Source organism: Dasypus novemcinctus, chromosome 9 (genome assembly GCF_030445035.2).
Source record: "Dasypus novemcinctus isolate mDasNov1 chromosome 9, mDasNov1.1.hap2, whole genome shotgun sequence".
Lineage (NCBI taxonomy): Eukaryota > Metazoa > Chordata > Mammalia > Cingulata > Dasypodidae > Dasypus > Dasypus novemcinctus.
In genome coordinates, this window is record NC_080681.1 from 29,412,593 (window position 1) to 29,423,529 (window position 10,937).

The window sequence follows — 10,937 nt, forward strand, 5'->3', positions numbered from 1 at the left end:
CCATTCTGATCCCCTTACCTGTCCTTACTAATCCTGTCAGTCCGAGGCCACTAGACTTCTCAAAACACCAACTCTGTGTAAGAGCCCTTTCACTATATAATTAAAATTAATGTTACTGTGACTATGTTATACCCTGAGGAGGGTCAGAGTTGGTCATCTGCATTCTGGTATATTCGAGAAGTCTAAAACTGTACCACAGAGGGTCAGCCCAAAGCCAAGTCAACTATTTTTAAATCTATGAATTATTTTTATCTGCCAAGAAAGGTAATATATAAGCTTTGCAGGAAACAAAGAAAACATAGGAAATCAGGGTTACCTCTTCCTGTCCTATCTAATCCAACTTTTTCCAATTCAAGTATGCTAGTAAACAGACCATCCAATTCTTCACTTTCATGGAGTCTCTTAGTTTTTAGTGACTTTCTGCAATGTACTATTTATGAGCAGATACAAGAGACTTCAGAACTTCAGATGAGGCAAACCTGAACCTAATCAGCAGTCCCAATGGAACCAGACCTTCACCCCTGCAGACAGTTCCTGAAGCCTTAAATGCATGCTGAGGGTGGGTGGGGTTATACAGTCTAGAGGAAGATAGGCAAGTCACAGAAATTAATTTTTTATAAAATTCCATGGTTAAGATTCTCCAAACTATATTGGACTCTTTGTCTTGTTATTGCCATTTGACTTTGGAATAGGTAGTCAGTTTTGGATTCATTTGTAAACAGAAAGCAATCACCCTATTTGTCTCTGGGAGAAATTTACAGTGAAGGATGGTAGGCAGCTTTCCTCTTCTTCCCAATAACAATGGACTTCTACTGCAGAAGGGGTTTAATTTATAAAGCAAAATTTTGTGACTAAGGAGTGAAATATTAAATTGGGCTTCTTAAGCAGTGGTGGATGCTTTTAACAAGATGTTGTTTTTCTGCAAAACTGTGGAGACTTCATTCGCTAGTAAATTTTTTGAAATTATCGTAACTGACATAGGGTTGCCAACTTTCTTTGTTTTTCAAAGTTAAATATGTTAAATACAAACAAGATTTATTTATTAAAAAATTACATAGTGATGGCCTATTCTGAGCCATGCTAAAATCTGAAGATTTAATGATGACTCCCTTTCCTCATGACATTATAGTTTGGTTGGTAAGAGGTATCAATCAAACACACAGAAACATAAAGTTTCAAGAGTGATTAGTGCAATAAAGCCTACATACATATAAAAAAGACTCTAAAAAAACTAAACATTATGAAGGACGAACCCATCGTAATCACCCTCGTGGCTAACAGTTTATGAGCACTTGTAAAGGGTCAGGTACTGCTTTGATCATCTTGCATGTATAACATCTTTTCATCCCTAAAGAAACACTACGAGATGGTTTATTTTATTATTCCTATTATAAGAATTTGAAAACAGAGACACAGAGAGATTGTATAACCTGCCCTTAGATTTATAGCTTACCAGTGGTAGAGCCTGGATTTAATATCTGCCAGTCTGGCTATGGATTTCAAGTTCTTAACTACCAGAATTAAGGGCAGTTCTCATGATTTTCATAAAACTGTATTTATAAAAATCTTACTACATTCCTGTTTTTCTCTTCTAATGGTAGAATCCTAAAACTTGGGACTATGGCTAATTGTGGACCAGCAATGGAGTGCCACATTTTGAAGATTTCTTTGCTAATGAGGACATGCTGGATAGGATGGTTTAATGTGATTTCCTGCCCAAGACACAAGAAAAGACTAAATTGCATTTAATTCCAGGGGTGTTATGCCTTAGTTTTAAGTAGATATTCAATGATATTATATGGAACCTTAATGTGACTCTTAAAGGTACTGTATATTGTGTCCCATTAATTTATTATAAGCAAACAAAAGAAAATGCCTGAAGCAAAAGACACAAGGTCTCCCATAGTGCTTCTATTCCAAAAGCAATTTGGAATTTCCTTTGTTGAAAAAAATATTCATTCGTTTATTTTTGTTAAAAGGCAGCTAAACATGCATTTTAATAGAAAATGATCCATATCACTTGTAGGTTTTACCCTCTTTGAATGTGGTTACTAAGATGAGAGCATGTTGGAAATACGAAAAAGCTCCAACACTTTCCAATAAACATTTAATTTGACTTTAATGGAAATTATTGATGTGACGGAAATGAAAATTGATCACCAGATTCCTGAGGATTAAGAACCATCTGAGAAAGAGACATTCCATTTCTAATGGAATGGAAATGTCCCTGACAAAGAGCCTTCCTTTGGCAAACTTACATTCATAGACCATTTCTAGGACTCTACTCACTCGTCAACAGCTGCAAGGAAGAGAGTAATTCTTTATGAAAGCATTGGGAGAGTCTAGGGGGTATCTCACTGCAGTAGAAAGCTATTTTTAAACGGACATCAACAAGCCCTCTCCAAGCCCAGTTTCTGAGTTATCTTACATAAATGACAGCTTTTCCCAGGTTGACATTGGCAGCCTGTGATGGTGATGGCATGGTCAAAGATATGGAGCAGGGTCCCTAGGTCAGGTCTTTGCTTTTGGGGAAATGCAAGTTTGTTAGGCAAAGCCCAGTAAGATGGACTGCAGGCAGGTCAGCTGTATCATATTGTTATGGTTCCTTTCTGTATTTGTGTTTGTTATGGATTATAAACCATGATGATGCAATAAAGGGCTGGGGCCATGAATTCCAATTGACTGTGTAGTGCTAATTCATAGAGGGGCAAGTCCAACTGTAATGAATTCAGATGACAGTGATTTCGATTTCACTGCATTGCTCCACTCCCTGGGAACTGAGGAAGATAAGTGAGTCAGCACCCATCATAAATCTAGAAATGTACAACAACAGGAAAATAGTAGGTGAAGCTTTAAATCAATGCACAATGCTTAGACCCACAAATATGTTGATCGCACTATTTGGTGAGAAATGCTAATTAACCAAGGAAAGTTGATAAAATACATTTTTTTAAAATGATGAAGCCGCTCAAATATCTTTCCGTGCTTATTTGTATCTGCATGAATATGAAATGCCATTGGTTCTTCATCTTTAATACCTAAGGGATTTATAAGCATATTGCTTCAATAAAACTTGGTTCATCTGTACAGTACATGGCTCAGATATGCATATTTAATTACTCTAAAAGTAATTTACTTGTACAGATGGCGGTATTAGAGGGTCTTACTTCAATTTAAATTACTTTCATTGGAAAAAGAAGTGTTCCTTGGCTATGATTTCCAAGTAAAATTTAACTTTTATAACATATGGAATATACCTGCCTGTAGTAATTATAGTGGGATAATCCAACGCATGCAAAATAAACATTATTGTAACATTTTGAAACAACTCACAGAGAGTAGTAGTATAAGGAGATAATTCAAGAGTCTTTCAGATGCAAAGCTTAGGGGGTTGTAAACTCTAAACTTATAGCTAAAGTATATAAATGAGCTTAGAAAAAAACATGGGGGAATCTAATTTGCAGCTGAATACAGCAAGTAGCCCCCTCAGCAGCCCCCTGCTACCTAGTTCTTACATTCAGTATAATCTATCAACTCTCCCCTCCCTGCACGTAACTAAAGAAATTACGAACTAATTCCTGAGCCATATCCCTGGGCAGCTTTCAGAGAATCACAGGGCTCTGGGTGCTTCCTTCGCAGAGACTGAGTCCTCTTGTCCTCTCCTCTCTCCGAAAGCAAGACTGCCTCTCCCCCACCCCTACCCCTTGCAGCTGAGTTCCTTCTGAAATGCAACATCCATCCTTTGAAACAAGCTTCCAAATAAAAATCATCACTTTCAAAGGTAAACCAGTCACAAAGAAAAGACAAATGGCTTGTAACACATTGTATTGATTATCACACAGTAGCTGCGTATTAGAGATTGGAAAAACATAAATGCTTTTGCAAAAGATATTGTTTCCTATTACGATATTATAAAAAGTGCCACGTGTTTGTTCATTCTTCACTGCAAGTATTTCTTTATTAAAACACTGTATCTCGGAGGCAGCACATGTACCATCCACTACTCCGGTTGCTATGGTAAGGAGTCATGTTTTATTGAAGAGTAAATGGCCACCACCCACATGAATGGCGCCCAGGTGGTCTTAACATAAGCCTCCTCCCCCGCTCCTTTTTTTTTTTTTTGAGCCATTCTTTTTTTTTTCCTAATAAAACAAAAGTTCCCCTTATTTAGATAAGACACAATCTTTTTGATGCTTTTTCTCAAATCTGACTTTTGAAATGACCATTCTAGGCCATGAATAAAGAACAATAAAAAAGGCTAATTTAATAAAGAAAACACCATAAGTGTTTTTTCTTCTCATTGTAAACTTAAAAAATGTCTCCAATACCTTATATGTATCCTTATAGTAAATAATGCTATTTTATATACCTGAAATTATTTAATAACCCTGACTTTTATTAATCAAGTTACATTAACCTTAAGAATTTTTGTGACCATACATCCATATATACACAAAATGAGCATATACTTTAATACTTTGGGAATCATTTTTGTAGACTCATTTTAAACACTGAAGCTAGAATACAAATAGGAAAATATTTTGGTGCTACATGCATGCTTGCAGATTCCATTATAAGAGATCTCTATTGTGTGAAGTTATATCACATAATTTTTTAAAGTGAGCTGTACTGTTTGTCTGAATTTTGAGCACACATATAGGCAGAAAAGTATTTGACACATGGTAGTAATTTGACTGTGTGTCAATCTAAAGACCTTGAAACAAAGTGAGGTTAGTTTCTTCAGTCATGGCTATTTGGTGTGTGTATGATCAAAAAATGCTCTAACAAAAATGTTTGGCTTAAAATCTCCATTGAGAGAGAAACAAATCTCTTGAAATAAATTAAAAACAAACAAACAAACAAAAAACTTGCAACTAATCAACAGCCTCCAGTTTCCTAAATAAATTCAACTAACAATTTCCGACCTCTGCTATTGTTCTATTTTTGTTTCATCTGCCTCAAATTTGGACAGAAACAGGCTAGACTGGATTCCTTATTTGGGCCACATACATGTGACTCAGTGCACAAGTCTTACTATCACTGGGGGTTAGCTGAATTGTTATTTTCTCACCAAGACTGAAAATTACTCCTGTTTCATGAAGAAGAAAAACACAGGGCAAGGTGAGGAGAAAAGATAAGGAGAGCAGTGGTATGAGAAGAGCGTTTCTTAATTATGCTGTGGACTCTCTCAAACAGATCCTTTTCCTATCCTGCTCTGTGCAAAATAACTGGCACACAGTGACTGTCACCAATGGCTCAGCTGTAGCACATGGATAATATAGCTATGCCTCTGAGACAGACAGTTGTCTGTTTTTATTTTTAAGACAAAAAGGTAAAGAAGAGGACCTAAGTTTGGCCAAAAAGTTTCAAAGCTATTCTTTATTTTACTCTCATTCCTGTTTATTAGATATCCTCAATTGTAAAGGGATTTCCTTCCATATGATTCTTTTTATTGATTTTTATATTAAAGCAATTGGAAGCAATGCAGTATCATTTTCTGGTATAATAGAGTCATAGAAGCATGACAGCAGACACCTCACTGGGGAAAATAACTTGTAAACTCTATACAAATTAGCCTCTTCTAATGCAGTTAATAAAAGAAAAGAAACACTTACAGATGGAATAGAATTAAATAGTACATTAGAACTCAATGCAAGAGTTTATTGTAGTTTTTTTTCTTTTTATTATAAATGACCATCACTAAAATGATCCTAAATACCCCATTAAGGAAAACACTTGCCAATAGGTGAAGACTACTGGGGCAATAGAAAGTATAACTGAAGAATTTGCTACTTCAACTGCAGAAAATCATATTAGTATGAACAACAAAATATCATTGTGTTAAAAAATTTGTTAATTCTTAAAAGTGAAAAATATATGTTCGGTTCATTCATTTATTCAAATTGCTTCATATGTATGTGTTAAATGCTATGGAGGGGGAAAAATAGGGTCAATGTAATTATGGGAGTAACGGCAATAGGATTCTTGGCCATCTAGAATAGACTGCTTCTTTAAGACTAACAAAAATTTGAGGGACCTGGACCTTTAAATGAGAACTCAAAATGGTAATGAGAATCCAACTGCGAAAATAAGTCTGAATAGAACAAATGAATACCATCATTACTTCCCATGTTTCCCTTTTATTAGCTTCTATCTACGGTGACCTCATGTTTTTCCACAGACTGACTGCCACACATACCCTATATTGATTTAATGTTTCTTATTCCATTAGGCACATCTTCAACTCTGCTTCCACCAAAGGAGCATGAACACGATTTTGCATTTTGATAATTCTTCAGTATCCAGTTCTGACCCTCCCCTGATTTTCAGCTTCATTACCCTCACATTTTGCTGACAGGTGGGAGAGGTTTGTCCTGAAATGCCATCGAGATAAAATAAATGAAAACAAATGTGATTCAAGATGCAACATGATAAGTGTCATTAGAGATATATAAACAGAATGCTATGGGGTTTAAGAGCTGGAAAATGCCACTCTTCGGACTATCAGGAAATACTTGATTCAAGAATGCAATGACATCACAATTTAAATCCATGAATTTCAAAATATGTTAGCAAAACACTGCCACAAAATATCTAGGTGAAAGCCTTTTGTGAACGCAACAGTAAATTCTTACCCACAGAGTTTTTTGATAGCTTAAGAATGGTTTATATAGATCCTTTTGGGGTGCATAAGCATGATGAATGGGTGTTCACACATTTGTGTGAGATGTGCCATCCTCAAACCTTGTTACGACGTCGGCACATTACCCGTCTGATGTGAAAAAATAAAAGGTTTATATACACAATAACTATGCCTTTGAAAACACATATAGAGAGTTCTCACATTCTGTTCAGAGGAATTTGCTAATGTATAAGCCAATTATTTTAGCATGAGTGGATGCTTATATGCAAATTAAAAATTTTAATCAAATTAAAATTAACCCTGCTAGTACTGATTCTGATGGAGCTATGGAGTGTTTCTATACACACAGAAATCAGAATTAAAACACAATCCAAATAGAGAATATAATGTATATGTTCTCCTACATTTCGATGTAATCCTAAATTTTACCGGTTATGTATTTCCTGGGATGAGAGGAATGGGTACCTTAGGTGATTCTGAACCAGGACGTTCATGGTCCCCTGCTGAGAAACTATACTCTGTAGCCTCTATCTGCCTGCCTCTGGGGCAGGGCCAGCTGGGGAGAGGCAGCAGATGAGGAGGGCCGGTCTCTCACCAAGTTCGTGTAAATGTCTCTGAAGAAAAATCCCACCAAAAGGAGAGAGTTTATATTGGGAAATTCAAAAGAATGGAGTTATGAGTCAGAGCCCAAAAGTCATAAATAGCCATGAGAACTGGACCTGAGACAGAGGAGGAAATGGATAGCCAGTCCAGAATAGTTAGGGCAAGGTGAGCAGATTGGAGCAATGGAGAAGGTGGGATGGAACAGGGCTGAGGAAGGTCGCTGAACTCTTCCTCTTTCACAGCCCCTTGCATGCCTGAGAATTCCAAGAATGAAGGGGGGCTAGAACCAGAGAGACATATTACACATACATAATAGGTAATGATACTAGGGAAGTACTTATGTAGAATTTAGTTGCCTTAGCAGAGATCTGAATAAATCATGGGGGTGAATGAAGAATGAATTAACAAGATCATACACTACCCCAGGAAAATCTGATGGAATGATAGATTATTCATTCATTTTACTCAGTCATGTAACATGTTTAGCACATTTTATGGGTACCATGCTAGACAATGGGAATCTAGCAGAGGAAAAGATTGGCAAATGAACACATTTTTAGCTGTCATAATTTGTTTTCAAGAATGATGATAATAAAGCCAATTGTGTATAGTAGGATGCAGTTCCATTTTGGAAACACATTAATGAGTCAAAGTATTTGTTAAACAGTAAACAAGTAGTACAATTCAAGTTTAATTGTCAAATGAGTCAATTATCAATTAACTCTGAAGTTGGAAGAAATGGGTAGCACAGGTTTTTGATATGCATGTTCAGTCCTCAAATAGTCGTTTTCTCTCTTTCAACACAACCTCCCTTGAAATTGAACAAGTGGTTAAATTACAGCATTGCAGTATTATCATCCATATGGATACTGTATAGCATAAGTAAAAAATAAAAAATTGTGGTACAAATCTAAAAAAATTTAAGAAAATATTTTTAGATATTTTTTAGAAAATAAAAAAATGAATCAACACCTAAAACTTATGATAGAGTCAGAGGTGGTAAACAAGAAGATAAAGACCTGATTACCTATGGGAGGTGCTCCTAGTTTGTGCCAAACTGCTTATAGAAAAATGCTTATGGGCATCTCATGACCTGACTGAATTAGACATGCCAGGAGTCTTTTGGTTTATGGGACTGGGGAGACTGGTAGGAACCAGAACATCCTCATGGAAGAGTCTTCCATGTCAGTTGAAAAAGGGATTCTGACTACAGCAGGGTCTCTGTCTAGTACAGATTGGGAGCCTATTTCAACAAGGCATTACATTTTTTAAAATTAAAAAAAAAAAAAAAACAAGGAAAAGAAGAAAGAGAAGAAGAAAGAAAGAAGCATTCGTCTCTATTTTGCTATAGAATATATTGGAACTTCAGCTCCGTAAGCACTCCAATGTATAAGAGGTACCAGATGATGAAGCAGGAAGGCCTGGCATAGCCAGCCATGTTGATGGGCTTGGACCATCTAGAACATCATGCATAACTCCAAGCAGTCACCTCCCAACATACACTTATGGCTCTCTTTTTCCCCACTTTCTTGTTTGTGTGCAGGTGTCTGGTATGTTTCCATTTGTGCTTCCTTACATGCCGGTGTTTAGTATGTTTCTATTGCACAAGAGACAGCAGACAGTGGCAAGAGACATTTAATCTTAACCATTCCAAAATTTTTCCAGGGCTCAAAGGTTGCTCTTTGGCAGGAGCCTCCCCGCCCTGGAATGTATAAATGCCCATCAGTCCAGCATGGCTGATGTCCCTCATCTCTAACACGAAGTCAGACAGGGGAGCTGCAGAGCTGCTGGGCTCCCCAGAGGACATGCCACAATATGTCCTTCATCAGTGATGTCAAGCTGCCATCCACAGACCTTGGTGAGAGAAGCTGGCCTCCTTGGGGGAGCAGCCATAATGGGCTCTTTCCCCCTATTCTTTTGGACACTTTGTGCTGTATAAATAATAAAGTAGTCATTTGCTGGGAGTCTCTATTGTGCCTGGGTATGCGTTCCCACAACACACTGTATAGCAACTTCCTCTATGATAGCAGAGGAGGTGTAATCCAAATGACCCATTTTCTTTTTATCAGTAAGCCCCATGGTTGAGAAAATTTGTGCTGTGTATTATATAATAATTTGCTAAAAAAATGAAACAAGAACATTATAGTCTCCTTGAATAGTGTAGAGAAACTATTACATAAATGTTTTGAAGCTGGTTGGGCAGAGAGCTATAAAAGCTTATAAATATCTGGAAGTTTAGCATTAAAAACTTTCAGTGGAGGCTGCAGATTTATTTATTATAAAGAAAGGGTAAGAGCCAGAAAATGAAAAACAGTAGTAGACAGTAGATGCTAGAATAAGTAAAAAAATAATAACTCTGGAAACAAACAAATATGTAGATAAAAGTTCTATAATAACTAAAGCCAAAGAAGCCTGTGGCTTGCACAAGTTAAAAGTAGACCTGAGCCGAGGGCATTTTTCATGACCAGAAGCTTTGTTAATAAGAAAATGAGAATTTCCTCATTTTAAAAAATGAACTGGGGGAGAATGTAGACTACAATGTAGACCACTGTCCATGTGATATAGCAGTGCTCCAAAATGTATTCACCAGGTGCAGTGAATGTGCCACAATGATGGAGGAGGTTGTTGATGTGGGAGGGGTGGGGTGAGGGGGGTGGGGGGTATATGGGGACCTCATATTTTTTGAATGTAACATTTAAAAGAAAATAAAGAAGAAGAAAAAATTGAAAAGTCAAGTAATTTACTTAGTAATTGATTATAAATACATTAGTCATTATATCTAGATATGCTGTTTCTTTTAAATTAGGCAAAAATCTATTACTATCCTTCTCTTTCTACATCCTTTTATCTCATTCCCTTTCCCTCCTTTTTTTTCTTTCCTTCTGTCCCCCCTCTTTCCTTCTCCCTCTCCTCTCTTTCCATTCCCTCCCTCCCTCCCTCCCTTCCTTCCCTTTTTCATTTAGAGACACCTAAATCAAAGGCTTGAATTACCTTTCTCAGGTATCCACAGCTACCCAAAGGTCCCTGAAGTGATATTTTCATTCCAAATTGCAGAATGTTGCTGCATACCTATTACGTAGTTTCAGCTATTGAAAGGATAGATTCAGGGTTTAAAGGGAAAGAAGCAATCCCTGGGTGGTCATGGTGGAAAACATTGTCAATGCAAAACTAATTTATATCAGTGCTATTTAATCCCAGTGACATTGTAATATAAGTTCTATGGAACTGTGCTCAAATATTTATTTCTAAAATGCTTAATGTTGCCCTCTAAAAAGGAAAACAAACATAAACGAATTACTTTCTGACTTTTATTTTATTGATTTCAGTGAGCTATATGAGTTTACATCTTGCACACATGTGCTGGGATCCTCATTTTTCCAAACTCTCCTAACAGTCTTGGCAGTACTGAAGTGTTGACACTCACATTCCTGTGTTTTCAATTCAAGTTAGGCTCCATCATGCTTTTTCCAATAATTTAACAAATGAAGACAAGCTTGAATTACTAAAGAAATAGGAAACAAAGTAAATAAAGAATTGTAAAATGAGAAATAAAATCTTACTGAATTAAATTTATTTTGTCACCAAAATCAGATAACCTTTTATTGATTTATTTTTCTTCATAGGACCTATTACCATCTAACTATATATATAGTTATATAATCAGTTATCTAATTATATAGTTTACTTATTT

At 36.4% G+C, this 10,937-nt stretch overlaps 1 non-coding gene across 1 annotated transcript; it reads left to right on the forward strand.

Annotated features, from left to right (window-relative positions):
* Positions 1-6,674: 6,674 nt before the first annotated feature.
* On the forward strand, positions 6,675-6,778 carry LOC111758704 (small nucleolar RNA U13). The gene has a single exon (XR_002792887.2). It is a non-coding gene; the product is annotated as a small nucleolar RNA U13 (small nucleolar RNA).
* Positions 6,779-10,937: the final 4,159 nt, after the last annotated feature.